The sequence below is a fragment of the Podarcis melisellensis genome (assembly GCF_964234715.1).
Source record: "Podarcis melisellensis genome assembly, chromosome: 11".
Lineage (NCBI taxonomy): Eukaryota > Metazoa > Chordata > Lepidosauria > Squamata > Lacertidae > Podarcis > Podarcis melisellensis.
This window is the reverse complement of record NC_138543.1, coordinates 11,820,809-11,840,702: the sequence shown is the minus strand read 5'-3', so window position 1 is coordinate 11,840,702 and position 19,894 is coordinate 11,820,809. Positions and strand designations below refer to the sequence as shown.

The following is a 19,894-nucleotide window of genomic DNA, read 5'->3' as shown; positions in this document are numbered from 1 at the left end:
TTTTGTTTCAAACAATTCCGGTGATTGACAAGACAGATTGTTTCAATGTATGGCAAAAATATATTTCTAAATATATTTGGCAAGGGAAAAAACCGAGAATAAAATATAAAATATTGATACAGTGGTGCCTCACAAGACGAAAATAATCCGTTCCGCGATTCTCTTCGTCTAGCGGTTTTTTCGTCTTGCGAAGCAAGCCCATTGACAGCTTAGCGGATTAGTGCTACAGCGGTCTAGCGGCTTCTAGCGATCAGCTGTTAAGCAGCTTATCAGCGGATCAGCTGTTAAGCGGCTTAGCGGTTTAGGAAAAGGGCGAAAAAAGCGGGGGGAAACCGCGGGAACTCGCAAGATTTTTTCGTCTTGCGAAGCAACCCCAGAGGGAAATTCGTTTTGCGAAGCGCCTCCAAAACGGAAAACCCTTTCGTCTAGTGGGTTTTCCATCTTGCGAGGCATTCGTCTTGCGGAGCACCACTGTAGATGCAAAAGAGAGAGGAGGTTTCTTCCTCCCGGATATGAGATTATACTATGAAGCATCTTGTCTTTGTTGGTTGAAGGAATGGATGACATTGGAGAATTCACATATTCTAGACCTAGAAGGTTATGATAAAAATTTTGGTTGGCACATTTATCTATGGTATGAAAAGGTGAAAGTACATAAAGGATTTACAAATCATATAATTAGGAAAAAAATGTATAAATGCAAAAATCTATTACAGGTAAAAACACCACTTTGGCTCTTTGGAAGCTATAGTGGTAAAGAAAAAGAATATGATAGAAGGGTGGACAACTTATAAAAATTTAAGTAAAACAAGAGGGAGGAGTTTTTAAATTAAAAGAATTTGAGGAATTATCAGGAAAATTAAGAACATGGATACGATATCATCATTTGAATGAAGTATTTAAGAAAGATAGGATACAAGGGTTTGGGGATATATCACAACTGGAGAGAGACTTGTTGGAATGTAATGTAAAAGTGTTGTCTAAAATGTATAAGATATTACTGGAATGGGAGACAAAGGATGAGCAAGTAGAATCCTCAATGATACATTGGGAAATAGATATTGGTCACAATATAGATATGGAAGCATGGGAACGATTGCGGAATGTGGATATAAAAATTTACAGCATGTTACTCTCTAAGAGAAAATTATATGGAAATGATATATTGATGGTACCTAACACCGAGTAAATTGGCAAAAATGTATAAATCCAAATCAAATCAGTGTTGGAAATGTAAAGAGAAAGAAGGTTCTTTTTATTATATGTGCTGGTCTTATAGTAAGGTTAAAGCTTACTGGGAAATGATATATAATGAATTGAAAATTAATGGATAAACCAATATTTTGCAAAACACAAAACAACCGCCACCCATACTTGCAATCAAATCCTACCTAGAACAACCAATGGGTGTGATGATACATCGTTAAATTAGTTTTGCTTCATGCCTCCATCATTGTTCCTTTCATCACGATCAGCTCTCCTGCATTTCGTTTCCTTCAGTTTATACAAGAAGTTAGACAGAAAGAGCAAAAGTTTTTTGAGACCTTTTATGTGGGGTAAATAATTTGCATGGCTATTTTACTTCTGAAGCAGGAAAGGGACACACATTAAAATGCAGAGTGTTGCTCAATATAACAACAAAAAAGTGGGATACTCACACTTCCCCCTTATGAAAAACAAGCCATCAACAAAATGATGAACTGTTTATGGAGGCCTTTTTTACTATTTGCCACAGTATTTTAGCGATATCGTGAGCAGGATTCAAGATAAGAGAGGCAGAAAAAAAGATGACCGGACGGGGTTTAGCAACAAGTATAAATAAATCAGCAACTAAGGATAAGAATAAAAACATCAGGGTGAGAGGGAGGTGGGAAGTCAAAAACAAAAGTGAATCCTATATTGCTATGGTTCACCATTGGTGGTCCAGGGGGGTCTGTGACACCCTTCACATAACAAAAACTACCATAGAGGTATCATAAATTTCAAAAAGTAGGGGGTCCATGGCTTGGCTTTTGAACAGCAGGGGGTCTGCAGTCCTTAGCTAACTGGGAACCACAGGTATATTGTACGTGAAGTAAACTGGTTAAAAACCTTTGAAAATTTAATAGAAAATATTACAAAAAAGAAAAGAAAACCATCTTGGTTCCCAACCTTTTTTTGGCCATGCCCCGCCTAAGCATCTCTAAAATCCTGATGCCTGCCCAGGGTCGGATTTAGGTTTGATGAGGCCCTAAGCTACTGAAGGTAATGGGGCCCTTTATATGTCCAGCTGTCCTTTCTCAACAACATTGTTGCTTTTTTTTGTGTTGAATATATGCTATATGGTAATTTATGGACCTAATAGGTATCTAAAGCCATTCGCACATAACAAAAATATGTATTTTATCAAATTAATTGTTGAACTGAAATACAATTAAGAAGTATATTAATAGTGAAATAATTATTAAGCTCTAACTTAAAATGATTTTTTTATTCATAACAAAATAATGCAAACACATTGGCATTTGGCAATAACAAGTTCCTTTAGTAACACAAGTTACAAAGACTCATAATCCAGTGTCTAGAAACTTGCTATAACATGAAATAATAATAATAGCAAACCAGTGATATATTATTAGCAGGCGGGGCCCTTTACTTACACCATAGGAGCCTACACAAGGCAAAACACTGTTGCTGTATGTTGGTTTTATTTTATTTATTTGTTTATTTATCTTATATTTTGGAAACGTACATCCAGTTTTTCCCCTTTACTTTTTTGAGGGCCCCCAAGAGAGTGGGGCCCTAAACTATAGCTTGTTCAGCTTATACCTAAATCTGGCCCTGTGACAATAATCATTCTTATTATTCAAAAAGTGAAGTCCTATTCACGTGGAGGAAGCCTATAAGGCCATTCACTGTTAAATAACTCATTCTCGAATTGCCCCCCTTTAAAAATCAAATTTCCTCCCTGTGCATGTTGGGAACCACGGGTTTACACCCTGATGTTGACCAACAGCGTTGATGCAACCTGTTCCCAGAAAAGGCCAGTAGCACGCGGACACAAAATGTGCAAATCGGTGTGTGGTGTCCCAATCTCGGAGGGCTACGTGTGTTTGTGTGTTTTACGCCTCGGACGCCCAGGTTTGCCTCTGGCTTCCGAGAGGAGGGCGCATGGGGCGAGGTTGGGGAAGGCGCACGTGGAGAGAGGTTGTGGGAAACGAAGCGCCTCCCTGCCGCGGCGGGCAGAGCAACAAAACGCAGGCAGCGCCGCCGTGCGCTTTCCTTTCTTCCTTTTCCCCGACGAGCTCCAAGCTTTTGAATCTCCCCGCCCCTCGACGCCGGCCGGGGCACCCCCGGCCCCTTCCCCTAGCTGGCTGGCTGGCTGGCTTGGCTGGCTGCAGAGCAGGAGCGCGCCTCGCCGCTGCGCTGCTGCTGCCTCTCCTCTTCCCTCCGCCGCCATACTGCGGGGCAACCCAAACTTGTTACACACTGGCACCAACTCCTCCTCCTTCCCTGGCCGCCCCCGTTGCTATTCCCATCAGTTGCTGCTGAGCGCGCAGCGAACCTGTTCCCGGGGATCAATGCAACAAAACAGCAGAGAGGATCAAGAAGTTGGAGAGCAGCAGCAGGTAAAGGGCGCTTGCTTCTTTTTTCTGCATGCTGCAGCGGATCGCGGGAGGCGGGGAGGGAGGAGGAGGAGAAGGGGAAGGAGAAGGCGGCGTGCGGGAGGAGCCGCCGCCTCCGTCTTCTGCAACCCCCTTCGGATCCGCTGGACGATCTCGGGCTGGGAGGAAAGAAGCGCTTCTTCTCCCTTCGCAGGTTTGCAAAGACGGGGCTTTTTTGGAGCGGTTTTTGCGCGGGGAGAGGGCGGCGCCGGAATGCGATTTGCGGGGCTTTGCTGGTGGGAGCGCAAGGGCGAGCTATGGACGCCGGTGGTTGCTGGAGGAAAGGCACTCTCTCCTCGCTGTGTTTGTGTGCATGCGTGTGTTTGGGGATAGGGCGAGCGGCAAGCCCATCACCATCGTAATCGCTGCAGTCATAATTCTTCCGATCGGGAGGCGGGGTGGTGGAAAGGACCGGGGCTGCGGGCCCCGGGAGGACTTGGCGGGGGTTGCGCGGGGTCTCGATCGACGCCGCTTGCCGCCCCGGTGGGCGCGCAGGGAGTGGGGGGCGCCTTGCCATCGCGGGCTGGGGGAGGGATACAGGAGAAACTGGCGTGGCGACGGCTGCCTATCTCCAGACACACACCCCCCATACGCTAAAAAAAACAAAACACGACCCCAACCCCTTTCGCCGTCCAAAGGTAACTTGGGTTTGGACGCGGCGAGAAAGAGACCGCGGCGTGGGTTTGGACGTTTTGCATTATTTCAGCGTTATTTCGCTGCAGCGCTTCCACCCACGGCTCCCCGCTTGGGCGCTTTGCAGCCGGAGTGCATGCATGCTTGCATCCTCTGCAACCGGTGTCTAACATGTTCACCTGCCTGCGCAGACGCTCCGGTGAATCCGCCTCGTCTCCCCGACGCCCTTTTAATTTATTTTTTATCAATGGGGGCAACGCAGCCTCTCTTTGTGTGCAGGCTTCAAGGGAAGAGGTGGGCTTCCACTATTGCCCTGTCATGATTTAGGGGGCTGCGTCTGTGTTTCTTCCGCCTGGTGGTTGGTGAGGGCGTTTAAAAGGTCTTTTTTCCCCTGCCTCCCCGGTGAGATTTTACATAAGGCTGAAGGGAAGGGACCTTTTGCAATAATGGAGTTGCTGTGGAAAGAACTGAAGGAAGGAGGGCGTGGGGGAGAGAAGAATTAATCTGCTAAACTTTTCCCTGGAAACGGATGCAATATCATTAGCTTTCCATTTTAATCCGGGTTGAGTGGCTGATGTCTTGCCCCTATCATTAATGTTTATATTTATGGGGAAATATAGTGCCACTAGCTAAGGGAATTAAAAAATAGCCGGTGCTTATGGGCCCGGACTGACCCAGTGGAAAATAACCAGTGATGCTCTGGATAGTTTTAAAAAACAAAACACGAACCCAGTGCGGTTTGACAGGTTGATAAATTTCCTCTCTGGATCTGTTGACAAGTCCTCCCTCAGAAAGCTACTTGCCTGCAGCAGTATAGAGTGCTGTACATCTTGTTCAATGGAATAGGGGTAGTAGAAATATCCCCCTGAAACTGGGGTGGGTTAGGGCAAGGAATCGGAGTCTGTGTGTCTTCAGGTCATGGACAGAGCATTTTGGAGAAGAGGATGTTGAGTGGGACCGCAGTGCACCTGTTGTCCCCATGCGCCTGTCCTCAGTTGGGCTCTGATGATTGCCAGTGTAAACATGGAAAAGATACAGGATCTGGCTCCCCCCTGCTTTTTGACAAATCTAACACTGCAAAGAGCTCCCTGGGGGCTATTTCTGAGCTTAAACCTGCATGTGTATTTTCTTAGCATTAAGTCATTCAAAACCTAATTCTGTGTATACATACGTTTTTCAAAACATTATCTTTTGACCTTAATGGGTTTTAAGGCAAACCCTTTTCAGTGACGCTGTGTTGTTGTTGTTTTTAAGGCATGGGCTGAGATGACATCAGGTACCCTTTGGCAATCCCTCATTCTCTCCAAACTGGTTCGAAGTGGGATGCTTCTCTCATGCTTTCATGTTATTTGGGACTGTGGTCTGAAGATACCATGCAGCTTTCATGTATAGCTTTCATGTTTGGGGTTTTGTGCTTCACGAATGGGTGTGCCCACAGCAGAGTAATATTACACAATATTATTTTTTTTTAAAAAAAATACCACAATAAAAAGGATGCCTGATAAAAGGGTTTTAACAAGTGGTTGGCACTATTATATGCTGTTGTGCCATGGGATGGGCAGATGGTGAGAGAACCTTCTTGACAGCAGCTTCAGAGGAGACCAAAATTCACTGACTCCGCAATGATACTATTGAGTGACAAGAATAACATTGGGCGGAGAGTTCCTCCTTGGAGCCCTTTATCCTATTAACATGAGTTTTTGGGATTGTACATCTGCCATCTTAGCCAGGTTTAGGTATAGGAGATCTGAGCTAGGGTGCTTTGTTTGTGGGGAGAGGCGTGGGGCTGTGTTCTCACCATTTTTCTTGACAGCAAAGACCCATGGTGCAAACCATTCACTGGCAGACCTGGCGACACGGACCTGACTAGCTTGGTTTTTATGTGTGCAAATTTTGCAAGGTCACTGTGCATTCACATGATGTCAGATTCATGCATGCAAAATTATATTAATGGGAATAAATCACCCAGGAAAACTGTGCACCAGAACTGTGAAATGGGCTGCAAATGCAACAAAAAAATGGTATTTAAAAGTTGAATAGGTAGAGGAACCAAAGACTCTCCTTGCATGGGAGAGCCTCCACCCTTTTCAGTAAAAATCTAAAGGCTGTCTTTCTCCTACGCTTCTAGAGATGTATGTACACATTATTTCCCCAAGGATTAGACTAGTTCACCCAGCACCTCAAATCCCTGCAGTCTTATCACCTGATGGTCTGTCTGTTTAGGTGGGCCTGATAGTGGAACAGTACAGTGGTACCTCGGGTTACAGACGCTTCAGGTAACAGACTCCGCTAACCCAGAAATGTTACCTTGGGTTAAGAACTTTGCTTCAGGATGAGAACAGAAATCGCGCGGCGGCAGTGGGAGGACCCATTAGCTAAAGTGGTACCTCAGGTTAAGAACAGTTTCAGGTTAAGAACAGACATCCAGAACGAATTAAGTTCTTGACCCGAGGTACCATTGTAAATATCTCTCTTGTCCATGTAATCCAATTGCAAACTACTTAAGAAATTGTAGATTACCCCATGCAGTTATCCATTGCTGCTTTTTTTTTCATTATCTTATCCCTGCTTACATTTTCCTCTGATTTCTATTTGGACTGATTTTGCATTTATCTTGTGCATATAAAGTTCTTCTGTGCAGTGAAGGAACAAGTCAAAACTGCACTTCTGCTGAATTTTAATGGGGTGCATTTTTTAATTAAGAAGTCTCATAGCCTTGTCAGTACTAAGCTTTCTGCTTGATCTGAAAGGCTGTGATTTTTCATATTAGAAGGCTTTGATTCTAGGTAATAGCAATAGTGCCCTTATGAATGAAGAACGTTTTTGGATTGAAACTAATATTTGCTGTCACTGTCAGCTTGGTCATGTGAGAAGGGCCAGCATGCAAGCGGTTCTGTTGTTGCAGAGCTGATTTCCTGACTGATTTGATAAGAAGGATAGTTTTCCACTATGAGGGGGAACCCAGAAAGGCACAAGTTGTGCTGCGTTCCAAAAATGTAAGACAATGAGACATTTTTTGATTGAGAAACAAAGCTTGCCCTGGACACTGAAAGAAAGATGCTATTCTTCTGCTATTTAGTCACAGACCATGCCTTATTCCCTGATAATATTCTCTGGAACACAAAAGGTATTGCAATATTGAAGCTTCTTTAACTTGTTGTCCTACAACATTGCATTCCATTCCTTAATCAGATTTTTCTGCGCTGTTTCCAGCAATATGTGTTTGAGAGTAGCACTCAATAGAAAAATTACCCTCCCCCATCATGCTTCAAATAGCACCAGGCCCATGGGTAGCGAAGAGAGGGTTAAAGTGAGCTGTGTGATTTTCTGAACAGGAGATTAAATAAATCTCCTGTTACAAATGCTCATAGATGAAGAACAAAATACCCTTCCTTTGTTTGCAGATCCATTTTCAAGATGCAATATCTTATTCTCTCTCTGTCCTCCTTTCCCCTTGTGTATGTATGGTAGCGAACTTAATTGTTATTCAGTAGGCATCCAACAGAGCGGACGTCTTAAATCATTAGCATGAGTTTCATCAGAGCCAAATCCAGGGGCTTCTGAAAGTTGGGCAACAAACCACCCACCTGTTGATTTACCTGTTGACTGAGTCTGCAGCTTTGCAGCGCAGCAATGGTGCAATTTATGAAAGTTTCATGTTTTTATGAATAGGCACCTAACGTACATGGATTGTGAGCTAGAGACTGATTGCATGGTTTGGGGATAGGATATGCTGCTTGTGCATGGCAGTTAATAAACACTGGTGGCTTCGCATGAAGCTCTGGTTCCCATAGGGTGATTGTACAGAGGCTGCTTATTTTACAACCTTTCCGATGTTGGTGCAAGAAGGTTCTGCATCAGTTGTTGTTTTTCAGATCCCATGCTGTGTTTCTAGTTGTTTAACGCACTATGGCGCATCCTGTGAGCCTCAGGCCTTAGGCAAGCAGCAGAGGGAAAGGCACATGTCACAGTTTGAATTGCGCCACCCTTGTGAGAAAGAAAAGCGGTTGTGATCGAGATACGGGAGCTGACTTGGAAGGTAGCATTCTGGGAATGGAACCTATTTACAGCGGTACCTTGGTTCTCAAACTTAATCCGTTCCGGAAATCCATTCCAAAACCAAGGCGCATTTTCCCATAGAAAGTAGTGCAAAATGGATTAATCCGTACCAGACTTTTGAAAACAATCCGTGAAACAGGAATTTAACATGAGTTTTTCTATCTAACGAGATCATTGATCCATAAAATGAAAGCAGTATATGACTTCAAGATTTCATAGATGTTCCAGCTACTTTATTATGATGGCTGCGGTTACCGTCCTAATGCGCACTTAGGTGGGAGTCAGACTAGTTAGAATCAGAAGGCCTTTATTTTGTGTCACATGTTTCAGATTGTACTGCATAACTGAAATCTTAAGTATGCTTATTAGGAAGAGAGCCGCACGGACCTCAGTGGAATTTACCTCCAAGTATATTCCAGGCTGATTTACGGTTTGGATTGACTACCCAAACAAAAGTGAAGTGCACTTGTAAGGACTGTTCTGGTGTAAATACATCTTACCAGCATTGGTAGAAGTCAATTGGACCCCACCAGCACTGACTCAGATATATAAGCTAGGTGCCAAATGGCTCTTTTAATCAAGGTAACAGTTGCCAAAACAGAATGTCTGGTTGCCATTTTGGTGCAAGGCTGCTCTACAGTCTTATTTTTCATATGATGGACTGAGTGTGATTGATTCTCAGTTAAACATCTGACTAGTTCAGATGACAACCACGAGCTAGGTTAAGGGTTTTAAGAACCTTAAAGAAGAAAGGCCACTCGATTCAGGGACAGTTCCCATATATATTGGCCTATTCCTCTTTTTCTTAATGGTGACTGCTACTTCTCAGGCTGCACAGAAAAAGCATTTTGGTTCCAGAAATTCACTCCAATGTGCAGATAAAATATAAGGGATAGAATTCTACAGGATGTGATATTAGTGTGTGAAAACAGTCCAGATTCAAGGATCCACAGGCATGTAGCTCCAGATCAGTGTTAGAAAGTGAGACATGAAAGCTACCGTATTTTTAGCTCCATAAGATGCACTTTTTTCCTCCTAAAGGGGAAATGTGAGTGCGTCTTACGGAGCGAATGGCGCTGCGCAGAGAGGGAGAGCTGTGAAGCGGGAGGAGGAACGGAGACCCTTCTGTTCCTCTTCCCGCTTCGCTGAAGGGGCGCCACACAGCTCTCCCTCTCAGTGCAGAGCCTTTCCTGCGAAGGAGATGCGCTGCGCAGAGAGGGAGGACTGCGCAGCAGCGCCCTTTCAGCGACGTGCCTGTCCCACGAAGCGGGAATAAGAACAGAAGGAGCTCCTTCTGTTCCTCCTCCTGCTTTGCTGAAGGGATGCTGCCTCTCCTGGCTTCTGCCTTAGCGACGCGCAGCCTCTTCCGGACAGGGGAACCTTCATCCCGCTGCTCTGAAGAGGCTTGGTGATGCTATCCTAGGAGCTAGAACAGCCAGAGACTATCCCAGACGCCAGATCCCTCTTGCAGTTCTGGCTTCTGGGATTCAGATTTTTTCTTTTCTTGTTTTCCTCCTCCGAAAACTAGATGCGCCTTATGGTCTGGTGCGTCTTATAAAGTGAAAACTATGGTATATGGCACCTTAAACCCAAGTTATGGGCACAACAATGGAATGTCTAGGCACGCTTTTTTAGAACAAGAATACAAAGCTGAAAATGAATGAACTGCGGCTAAAATATTATCTTCATTTTTCACATGGTCTAGTCCCTTCTCCTGCCCACCCCTCTAATATTCTTCAGAAGGTCTCTTCTCCAGTCTTCAGAGAGTAGCTGGAAGAGGGGAGGCAGAAAAAGACCCTCTTTTCCTTCCACTCTGCAGTTTTAACCTGAAATCTTAGGCACAGTACTGCGTCCAGAGCTCAGAAACTGCTCTCGCTAATGAAATTCCCTGTCGCAAAATGTGCCTAGAACAGGGGTCGGCAACCTAAGGCCCATAGGCCACAAGCCGCCCATGGTCCCCACTGTCCACTCGGGGACCCCCGCCCACGCTCGGTTGGCTCCCATGCGCCGCGCTAAACAGGCGTAGAGCAGAGCGGGGACTGCCTTCTGCGACGCTGGCCGGCTTCCCATTGGCTGCAAGAAGCTCCTGAAGCCAATGGAAAGCTGCGCACGCCTCCTCCACGCCAGAAGGAGCACCGCAAATAGCGTTTGCGCATGCATGCATGTACACACACACACACTCCAGCCCACCAAGGCGTCTGCGGGACCATGAACTAGCCCAAGCCACAAAAACTTTGCCGACCCCCGGCCTAGAACAATGGGAGTTTCGAACACTGCTCCAGATGGTGGAGATGTCAGGCACCATACTTGGTCACAAGTACAGTGGTACCTCGGGTTACATACGCTTCAGGTTACATACGCTTCAGGTTACAGACTCCGCTAACCCAGAAATAGTACCTTGGGTTAAGAACTTTGCTTCAGGATGAGAACAGAAATCGTGCTCTGGCGGCACAAGCAGCAGCAGGAGGCCCCATTAGCTAAAGTGGTGCTTCAGGTTAAGAACAGTTTCAGGTTAAGAACAGACCTCCAGAACGAATTCAGTACTTAACCTGAGGTACCACTGTAGTTGAAAGCCAGGTGAAAATGCGCAGGCTAATTTTGAACGCTGCCACTGGCGAGTCCTCCACAACTTCATGTTCTAGGAATTGGATAATCCTCAACCGTGATGAGATGTGAGTTGCCATGAGGTGTTTGGGTGGCTGTCCTCCTTAGTTCTCAGAAAAAATGCTCTTTTTAGTCATACAGCTTTTAGGATCAATTTTCCTTCTATCAAAGTGGCTAAACCAAATACTTCTAAAATTCATAACGCCTCATGTTTAGCCGAGAACCTATTTATCCTGCTTTGCATGAGAAAAGAGTCTAGAGGGTGAGAAAAGAACATTTCATAACCCAAAATACCCATTTGTGGTGGTGTAAAGGGAACTGTTGGAGCTCAATAGTATCCCACATGTTTATGCAACTCCTTTACAAACCTGAATTATTTAAGCCTTTGCAGCCTGATCCACAGTTATGTGAAGTCTAATACACTTGGTCTGCATTGCTCTTAACTTCACTATAGATCTAGCACAGGCGTCACATGCTTTCTTCTGCCGGACCCAGCGTTCAAAACTTCCATTGTTCTATGTGTGTTTTGCGACAGGGATTTTTATTAGCGCCACCAGTTTCTGAGCTCTGGACGCAGTACGGCACCTAAGATTTCAGATTATTGGGGGGCGGGGTGGGCTAGACCATGTGAAAAATGAGGATACAGTGGACCCTCGGGTTACATTACCTTTGGGTAATGTAACTTTTGGGTTGCGAACGCTGCAAACCCGGAGATGTATACTTCTGGGTTTTACCGCATGTGCAGAAGCGCTCTGTTGTGCCGCATGGGTGCGCAGAAGCGGCGCCTCTAGATGTGCGGACTTTTCGGGGTACATACAGACCCCTGGAACGAATTAAGTTCGTATCTGGAGGGTCCACTGTCATATTTCAGCTACAGTTCATTCATTTTCAACTTTGTATTCTTGTTTTTTAAAAAAATGCGCCCAGACATTTGTAGGTTTAAGGTGCCATTTAGCTCATAGCAGGGGTCAGCAAGGTTTACCTTGCCTGGGCAAGTTCACCCCAGGGAAACCCCTCTGTGGGCCGAATCACACATGCTCATGCCTGCGATTTCTGGCGTCTGTTCAGACGTGATTTCCAGCGCCATGGAAGTGAGTCCCCGTGCCACATTGTGCCGGTTCAGCGCAGCACGCGGGGACTCGCCAAGCGGGTGGTTCGGTTCGGGGGCGGCTGAGGGGCCAGTTAAACGACCCCCATGGACCGCTTGTGGCCCATGGGCCTTAGGTTGCCTACCCCTGGCTCATAGCTTTCATATCTCAGTTTCTAACACTGCCTCAACCATTTGTACTGTGTCCTTGCAAAAAAATGTTTAGCAGGGGCAATTAGAATAAGTTCTATTATTTGATTATTGACGTAAACCTCCAGAATGTATTTTGTATAGTTAAGCTTTTACCCCTGTCTTCAGTGCATTGTATTTTATTTTATTGCTATGGCTAGTGGCTGATTCAAATAAAGATTATTCTGATTCTGTAGAGGCAAATAGGCGGACTGAAGTTTTGCAAGTATTTTTTTAAAAACATGCTCACAAAATCCTTTTAGAGATGTTTCTGCAACCTAAAATACATATAGAATTACAGAGTTGGAAGGGGTGGGTCGTCTAGTCCAGGGGTCAGCAAACTTTTTCAGCAGGTCCATTGTCCCTCAGACCTTGTGGAGGGCCGGACTATATTTTGAAGAAAAAGTATGAATGAATTCCTATGCCTCACAAATAACCCAGAGATGCATTTTAAATAAAAGAACACATTCTACTCATGTAAAAACACGCTGATTCCCGGACTGTCCATGGACTGGATTTAGACGGTGATTGACCCGGATCCGGTCCCCGGGCCTTAGTTTGCCTACCTATGATCCAGCACAACATTTTCAGTGCAGGAAATTCTGGAATATCCCAATAGATGGGTGCGCGTGGCGGTTCTTGCACACGGTGATAATGGGGCACTCAGATTTTATACCGCCCACGCCAGCCATATGGAAGTTCTTTCCATGTGGAAAGTCCCTAATGTTTGTAGCGGCTAAAGTGCCGAAACAACAACTTGTGTGTTAAAGGCTTTCTCAAGTGTTCCTGCCTCGCAGAATGAAAGGAAATGAGATACATGGAAGTGAGTCCAAACTTCTGGGCCTGCTGACCTTAGAGCCATTGGCAGCACCCTTGCAAGCAGATAAATATCTAACTACAGAATTGCGTTTTTGTTTTGAAAACGGAAAGAGATAGTTGTTAGCATATAGGCTAGCATGTTTAATTTTTAAGAACCGAAGTATTTTAAAGTAGCTTTAAGCGTATGCATACCATGAATTGTGCATACGTTGATCTAGTTTCTCCTAGGGTTGGCAACATAGCTATTTTGAGCAGGTTCTGTTGGCAAGGCACAGTTCTGCCACATCCTGCCGGGGCTACAAGTGCCAGGGGATGTTATGGTTTCTTCTGTGTACATTCTTGGAAAGATGGAGTCTATTATTATTAGAGACTACTGGTTGCTGTTAATCCTTAAGTAGACATACACTTTTAAAAGCGTGTTAGAATAAGTTTCCTGAAGTCAGAGGCATTTGATTTCTGCTTAGGCAACATGTGTTTTGAACCCCTTTCAACAAATATCAGAATATCTGCCTGCCTTCACCCTTAGGTGGCTAAATATTGTTCTGCTACCTGGACTAACTGAGCCATAGAAATTCCCCTCATCTTTGCTTATTTGTTCCTGTATTGGCTAGAAATGCATAATTTCGACAGCTGTTCCTAGATTTTCAGGTTTTTCCATAACTAACTTCTTGTCTAAGTAAAACTGATTTATGACCTTAGAGGAATCACATACGAAAATCCCACACTACTCCTGTTCAAAGTATTTTGCAAACACTCTTTGAGTTAAGGCAGAGCTTTCCAAATTGTGTGTCGCGACACGTTCGTGTATCAGCTGCAGTGTGTGGGTGTGTCACACAAATGCTCCCTGTGCGTTAGTTTAACCTCCGGTTTGCTAGTAAAACTGAATTACTGTGTCGCGAAATGACGCATGTCTAAAAAGTGTGTCACCAACATGAAATGTTTGGAAAGCTCTGGGTTAGGGAAATACTGACCATTTAATGTTAGTAGCCTTTAGTGTTGTAATGTCTTGTCGCAATTTGTTTTTTCTTCGTCTCTTTTTGCATGAAAAATTGCTCATTATCACTTGTTAAGCATTATCACGTATTAAGCTTGCAGGTGACATGCTGGCGGTTCTAATAAATGTGTGGCCCAGGAAGGCCTTTTCTGGCTGACATCTGTACCAGGTATAGATGCATCTATACCAGGGGTCAGCAACCTTTTTCAGCAGGGGGCCGGTCCACTGTCTCTCAGACCTTGTGGGGGGCCGGACTATATTTTGGGGTGAGAAAATGAACAAATTCCTATGCCCCACAAATAATCCAGAGATGCATTTTAAATAAAAGGACACATTCTACTCATGTAAAAACACCAGGCAGGCCCCACAAATAACCCCGAAATGCATTTTAAATAAAAGAACACATTCTACTCATGTAAAAACACGCCGATTCCCGGACTGTCCGCGGACTGGATTTAGACGGCGATTGGCCCGGATCCGGTCCCTGGGCCTTAGTTTGCCTACCCATGATCTATACCAGTGTATAGACATCTCCATACTGTGACATTCTCTGGCACAAAATAGGCAGCATAGTAAAATGATGCACGCTGTTGGAAAACCGAACATTTTATGTATTTCCCATTTTTGTTGTTGCTGTGGCCATATTGTATTGAGCATTATGGGTAGCAATCAGTACCTAAAAAATTTCAGAATTGAATTCATTCCCGCTCCTGCCCTCCTTTCTTTTTAAACACACACAAAGAGTAGCTGATGTCAGGAATGTCACACCCTGCTGGAATTTCTACCCATACTTGTTGCTTTGTTTTGCTGTATTGAAAAATTGGCCTTTGCCTACAGCTAACATACTCCCAATACAATAGTTGACAAATATCAAACTTGCGCCTGGTATAGATTGGCATATGTAAGATGCTTGACTGCAGCGTTCAAAACTTGTCGGGCACATTTTGCACCCAGCTGTCGCCCACTTGCAACCAAATGAAGATGCCCGGGCGCCATAACGTTGCCACCATCTGGAGCTGGAGATCCTTGGATCGTGCCCGTTTTCACACACTAACAACATGTCCAGTAGAATTCTACCCACATTAATTCATCTGCACAATCAGAACGAATTTCAGGAAGCCAAAAGTTGTGTTGGAAATAAACGACTTTCAAGCCGTCTGGCCTCAAAATGGCATCTAGACATTCCATTTTGACGACTGCAACCCTAGTTTAAGGAGCCATTTGGCCCCTAGCGTATATATCCAAGTTTCTAACACTGCTTGGCTGTAGGTATACTACCTATAGTATGCTACTTACAGCTCCTAGATTTCCCACAGGTCAGGGATGGGAAACCTGCAGCCGTGATGTTGTTAGACTACAACTGCCATCAGCTCAGTTGGCATGGTCAATAGTTGGGGATGATGATGAGAGCTGTAGTCTAGCAGCACCAGCAGCAAGCGGGAACAGGTTCCTCATCCTTACTGCAGAGACACTCTAAGAGTTGATGTTGTTGTTTAGTCGTGTCTGACTCTTCGTGACCCCCTGGACCAGAGCATGCCAGGCACTCCTGTCTTCCACTGCCTCCCGCAGTTTGGTCAAACTCATGTTGGTAGCTTCGAGAACACTGACCAACCATCTTGTCCTCTGCCATCCCCTTCTCCTTGTGCCCTTCATGTTTCCCAACATCAGGGTCTTTTCCAGGGAGTCTTCTCTTCTCATGAGGTGGCCAAAGGATTGGAGCCTCAGCTTCAGGATCTGTCCTTCCAGTGAGCACTCAGGGCTGATTTCCTCCAGAATGGATAGGTTTGATCTTCTTGCAGTCCATGGGACTCTCAAGAGTCTCCTCCAGCATCATAATTCAAAAGCACCAATTCTTCGGCGATCAGCCTTCTTTATGGTCCAGCTCTCACTTCCATACATCACTACTGGGAAAACCATAGCTTTAACTATATGGACCTTTTTTGGCAAGGTGATGTCTCTGCTTTTTAAGATGCTGTCTAGGTTTGTCAGTGCTTTTCTCCCAAGAAGCAGGTGTTTTTTAATTTTGTGACTCCTGTCACCATCTGCAGTGATCATGGAGCGTAAGAAAGTAAAATCTCTCACTGCCTCCATTCCCTGTTTGTCCTTTCAGTAGTAAACATGAAGGAGCATCTCCAGTCCCATTGTTCAGCGCAAACACTGAGGTCCAGCACCAAGGGCCTTCTGTCACTTCCCTCACTGCGAGAAGTGAAGTTACAGGGAAGCAGGCAGAGGGCCTTCTCAGTAGTGGTGCCCACCCTGTGGAACGCCCTCCCACCAGATGTCAAGGAAATAACTAACTACCTGACTTTTAGAAGAAATCTGAAAGCAGCCCTGTGTAGAGAAGTTTTTAATGACTGATGTTTTAATGTATTTTTAATCTTTTGTTGGGAGCCGCCCAGAGTGGGTGGGGTATAAATAATAATAATAATAATAATAATAATAATAATAATAATAATTTATTTCATCGTTAAAATCTTATCAGTGCCTCAAATAGGCCAAAGTGAATAGACAGTTGTTGTAACCTGACTTGCGGTTTGTCTTAAGGCTGAAAGGCAGGTTGTAATTTCAAATTTATAACTACAGAAACACACACACACGTCTTATAGCTACAAGCATCCTGATGGCCTCAATCTGATAGACTTGCATATAATGAATCATACAGATTAGAATCATGCAAATCATGCTATAGTTTAGATAACCTATTAAAGACAAAAGAGCAGAGCTGTATTGTCTGGGGGTTTTTTTAGTTGGTACCTCTAACCTCTACCTTACTTTTTTTCTTGTGTGTGGTTTGTCAAGGAAAAGATTGGTTTGCCTAACACATCCCCTTGCTTTTTTTTCCCTTAAAAAAACCAAGCTTCTTTCTTAACACTTCAGTAAATAGGCGTTTTAAGCCGCTCCTCTGAGACTTTTTCTAACACTTCCTCCGCTATCAAACTTTCTACAGGAAGTGGGTGTGGGGTGCAAACAACCTTCAAAAGGCAGTGAGTTCTGCCTTCTGTTGTTTAATTGCTCTCTTTATGAGCTTCACATCCCTCTGGCAAAGGGCCTCTGTCCAGTTTCTTCGCTGCCTCCCGTGCAATAGAACCCCAGTTATTTTAATTGTTTTATTTACAATGGTACATCGGGTTACATACGCTTTAGGTTACAGACTCTGCTAACCCAGAAATAGTACCTCTGGTTAAGAACTTTGCTTCAGGATGAGAACAGAAATCGTGCTCCGGCGGTGGAGCAGGAGGCCCCATTAGCTAAAGTGGTGCTTCAGGTTAAGAACAGTTTCAGGTTAAGAACAGACCTCCAGAACGAATTAAGTACTTAACCCGAGGTATCACTGTATTTCAAAAAATGCTTTTCAGAAAACTATGAAACAAGTTATTGCCATGGGCACGTTGTTTTGCACAAAGCAATTTGGTTTGTATTTATTTATTATTTTTAAAAACATAAGCTCGAGGCAGTCCGGAGCAATCCACAAAGAAATGCAAAGTATTTTGTTTGGGACTTAGGAGCTGGTTCACAGGTGTGTATATCAAAACAAACATAGGGTCAAAGTTAGGGATGCTCGGGCCTTCAAGACTACTTTTTGCCTCTTCTGTCGTATTTTTGCACAGAGATTTCAGCACCATTTGCTCTCCGCTGCACCATGTAACCTACTGTAAGTCAAGCTCATTGCAGAAGCCTGGCTTGGTGGTGAATGAAGAAGACCCTTGTAAAGAGCAGCTCTTAATCTCTTGAGGAACCTTGGCTGTCCAAGGCTTTGCTGCCATGAGTCACGAAGCTGTTCAGACACGTTGCTTTAAGATGCCCATTCAGTTCCCTCCAGGTGTGCAAATCGGGTCCTCCCTTAAAGAGGGCACATATTGTGGTGAGACCTGGACAACCGGCACCCTGTGTTGTGGGTGGGTACAATTGGTCATACACAACACCCAATTGGTATGTCCCTCAAAGCCGGGTACAATCTGGCCAATGGGACGCAGTCCAAATAGTTTGAGGGACCTATTTATGCCCATGCACGTGACCCAGAGCTTCCTCTTTCGGCGTGTGCATTCGCAACACCCACCCACCTCTCCCTACCTTTAGGGCTTGTTGCACTTGACCTTGCTATGCCGTCGTCTGTCATTGGGACAGGGGCACAGCAGGAATTTCCCCCACTTGGCTAGTTGGCTGTTGCCATTGGGTTTTGCCTGCCGTGTAGCAAATCATCACAACTTGTAAGGTTGCGGATAGGCTCTGGTTCAGGTGATAGGGATGAGAGAAAGCTCTCGCCATCCCTATGTGAAGGGCATTCCGTTAAAGGAATCCAGGGACTCAATGGTTTGGTCAACCACTGTGAGGGGGTTGTGCCCGTGCCTGAGTCCAGGGGGATATTTGGGTGGCAGAGATAGCCCGTTCCCGCCTTTCCACTTATCCAGGTGTTCACCCTTGGCTGACCTATGCTGGTGTCCTGGGTTAGCGCTACCTGCATAGCAGGAAGCTAGTCGAACCAGAGCCTATGCAACCAGTCACTTTCTGTAATCAATAAAGTTGTGGCCTAAATTCTGCCAAAAACCAAACCAAAAATTTGAGTCAAGTGTGAATTTATTAAGGGGGCAGGTTTCTGGGTCTGAACATGCAAATGACCTCTCTTCATATTCTTATCAACATAGCATGAATCCTTCTAAGTCTCGGTGGTGCCAGAACCATTTTTGGCTTGCTAGAGTGATAAATTATTCTTCCTACATTTGGTAACACAAGTCTTCAACTCTGCATTGTTGCTTCTTAATGCTGGGTGCCTGTTTTTTTAACTGCTGCTGTGGATCAATAGTGGGACTAGGTTGTCAGATACTCATCCGGAGCATTTGTCTGGCCTTTTTAATACAGTCATACGTTGGAAGTCGAATGGAATCCATTCCGCAAGTCCGTTCAACTTCCAAAACGTTCAGAAACCAAAGCTCAGTTTTTGATTGGCTGCAAGAAGCTCCAGTCGGAAGCCCCATTGGGCGTTCGGCTTCCAAAAATAGTTCGCAAATTGAAACAATGACTTCCGAGTTTGCGGTGTTTGGGAGCCAAAATGTTCAATAACTAAGCTGTTCGAAAACCAAGGGAGGACTGGACTTTGAAGACAACAATAGATTATGCCCTCCTGCCTCCCTGGTGGTCCTTTCACCTGTCCTTTCTCACCGACTGTGGACGCTTCCTTATCCATTTTATACATCGAATTATTGTGAAATCCCTCTTTGTCATTGTTTAGTCATTCAGTCGTGTCCGACTCTTCGTGACCCCATGGACCAGAGCACGCCAGGCACTCCTGTCTTCCACTGCCTCCCGCACTTCAGTCAAACTCACGTTGGTAGCTTCGAGAACACTGTCCAACCATCTCGGCCTCTGTCATCCCCTTCTCCTTGTGCCCTCCATCTTTCCCAACATCAGGGTCTTTTCCAGGGAGTCTTCTCATGAGGTGACCAAAGTATTGGAGCCTCAGCTTCACGATCTGTCCTTCCAGTGAGCACTCAGGGCTGATTTCCTCCAGAATGGATAGGTTTGATCTTCTTGCAGTCCATGGGACTCTCAAGAGTCTCCTCCAGCACCATAATTCAAAAGCATCAATTCTTCGGCGATCAGCTTTCTTTATGGTCCAGCTCTCACTTCCATACATCACTGCTGGGAAAACCATGGCTTTAACTATACGGACCTTTTTTGGCAAGGTGATGTGTCTGCTTTTTAAGACGCTGTCTAGGTTTTAAGATGCTGTCTTTGGACTATAAAGTAACTTAAATAGAAAACAATCTTTAGAAAGATGTTTCCTCCAAAAGTATTTTATTTTAAATATCCGATTTAAATTTTAAAAATCTGATTTTTTGATTGATTGATTTTTATCCACCCCGGTAG

General features: G+C 44.7%; 1 protein-coding gene across 3 annotated transcripts in view; it reads left to right on the top strand.

Moving 5' to 3' along the window:
* Positions 1-3,230: 3,230 nt before the first annotated feature.
* Positions 3,231-19,894, top strand: part of SEMA4D (semaphorin 4D) — a 112,158-nt gene continuing 95,494 nt past the window's right edge. For 2 of the 3 annotated variants that reach the window (XM_081930504.1, XM_081930506.1), the window contains exon 1: positions 3,231-3,608. The gene's annotated coding sequence lies outside the window, so the exon portion shown is untranslated. Of the gene's footprint in view, positions 3,609-3,683; positions 3,799-19,894 lie in introns of those variants that run through there. The other variant, XM_081930505.1, reaches the window with a different exon arrangement.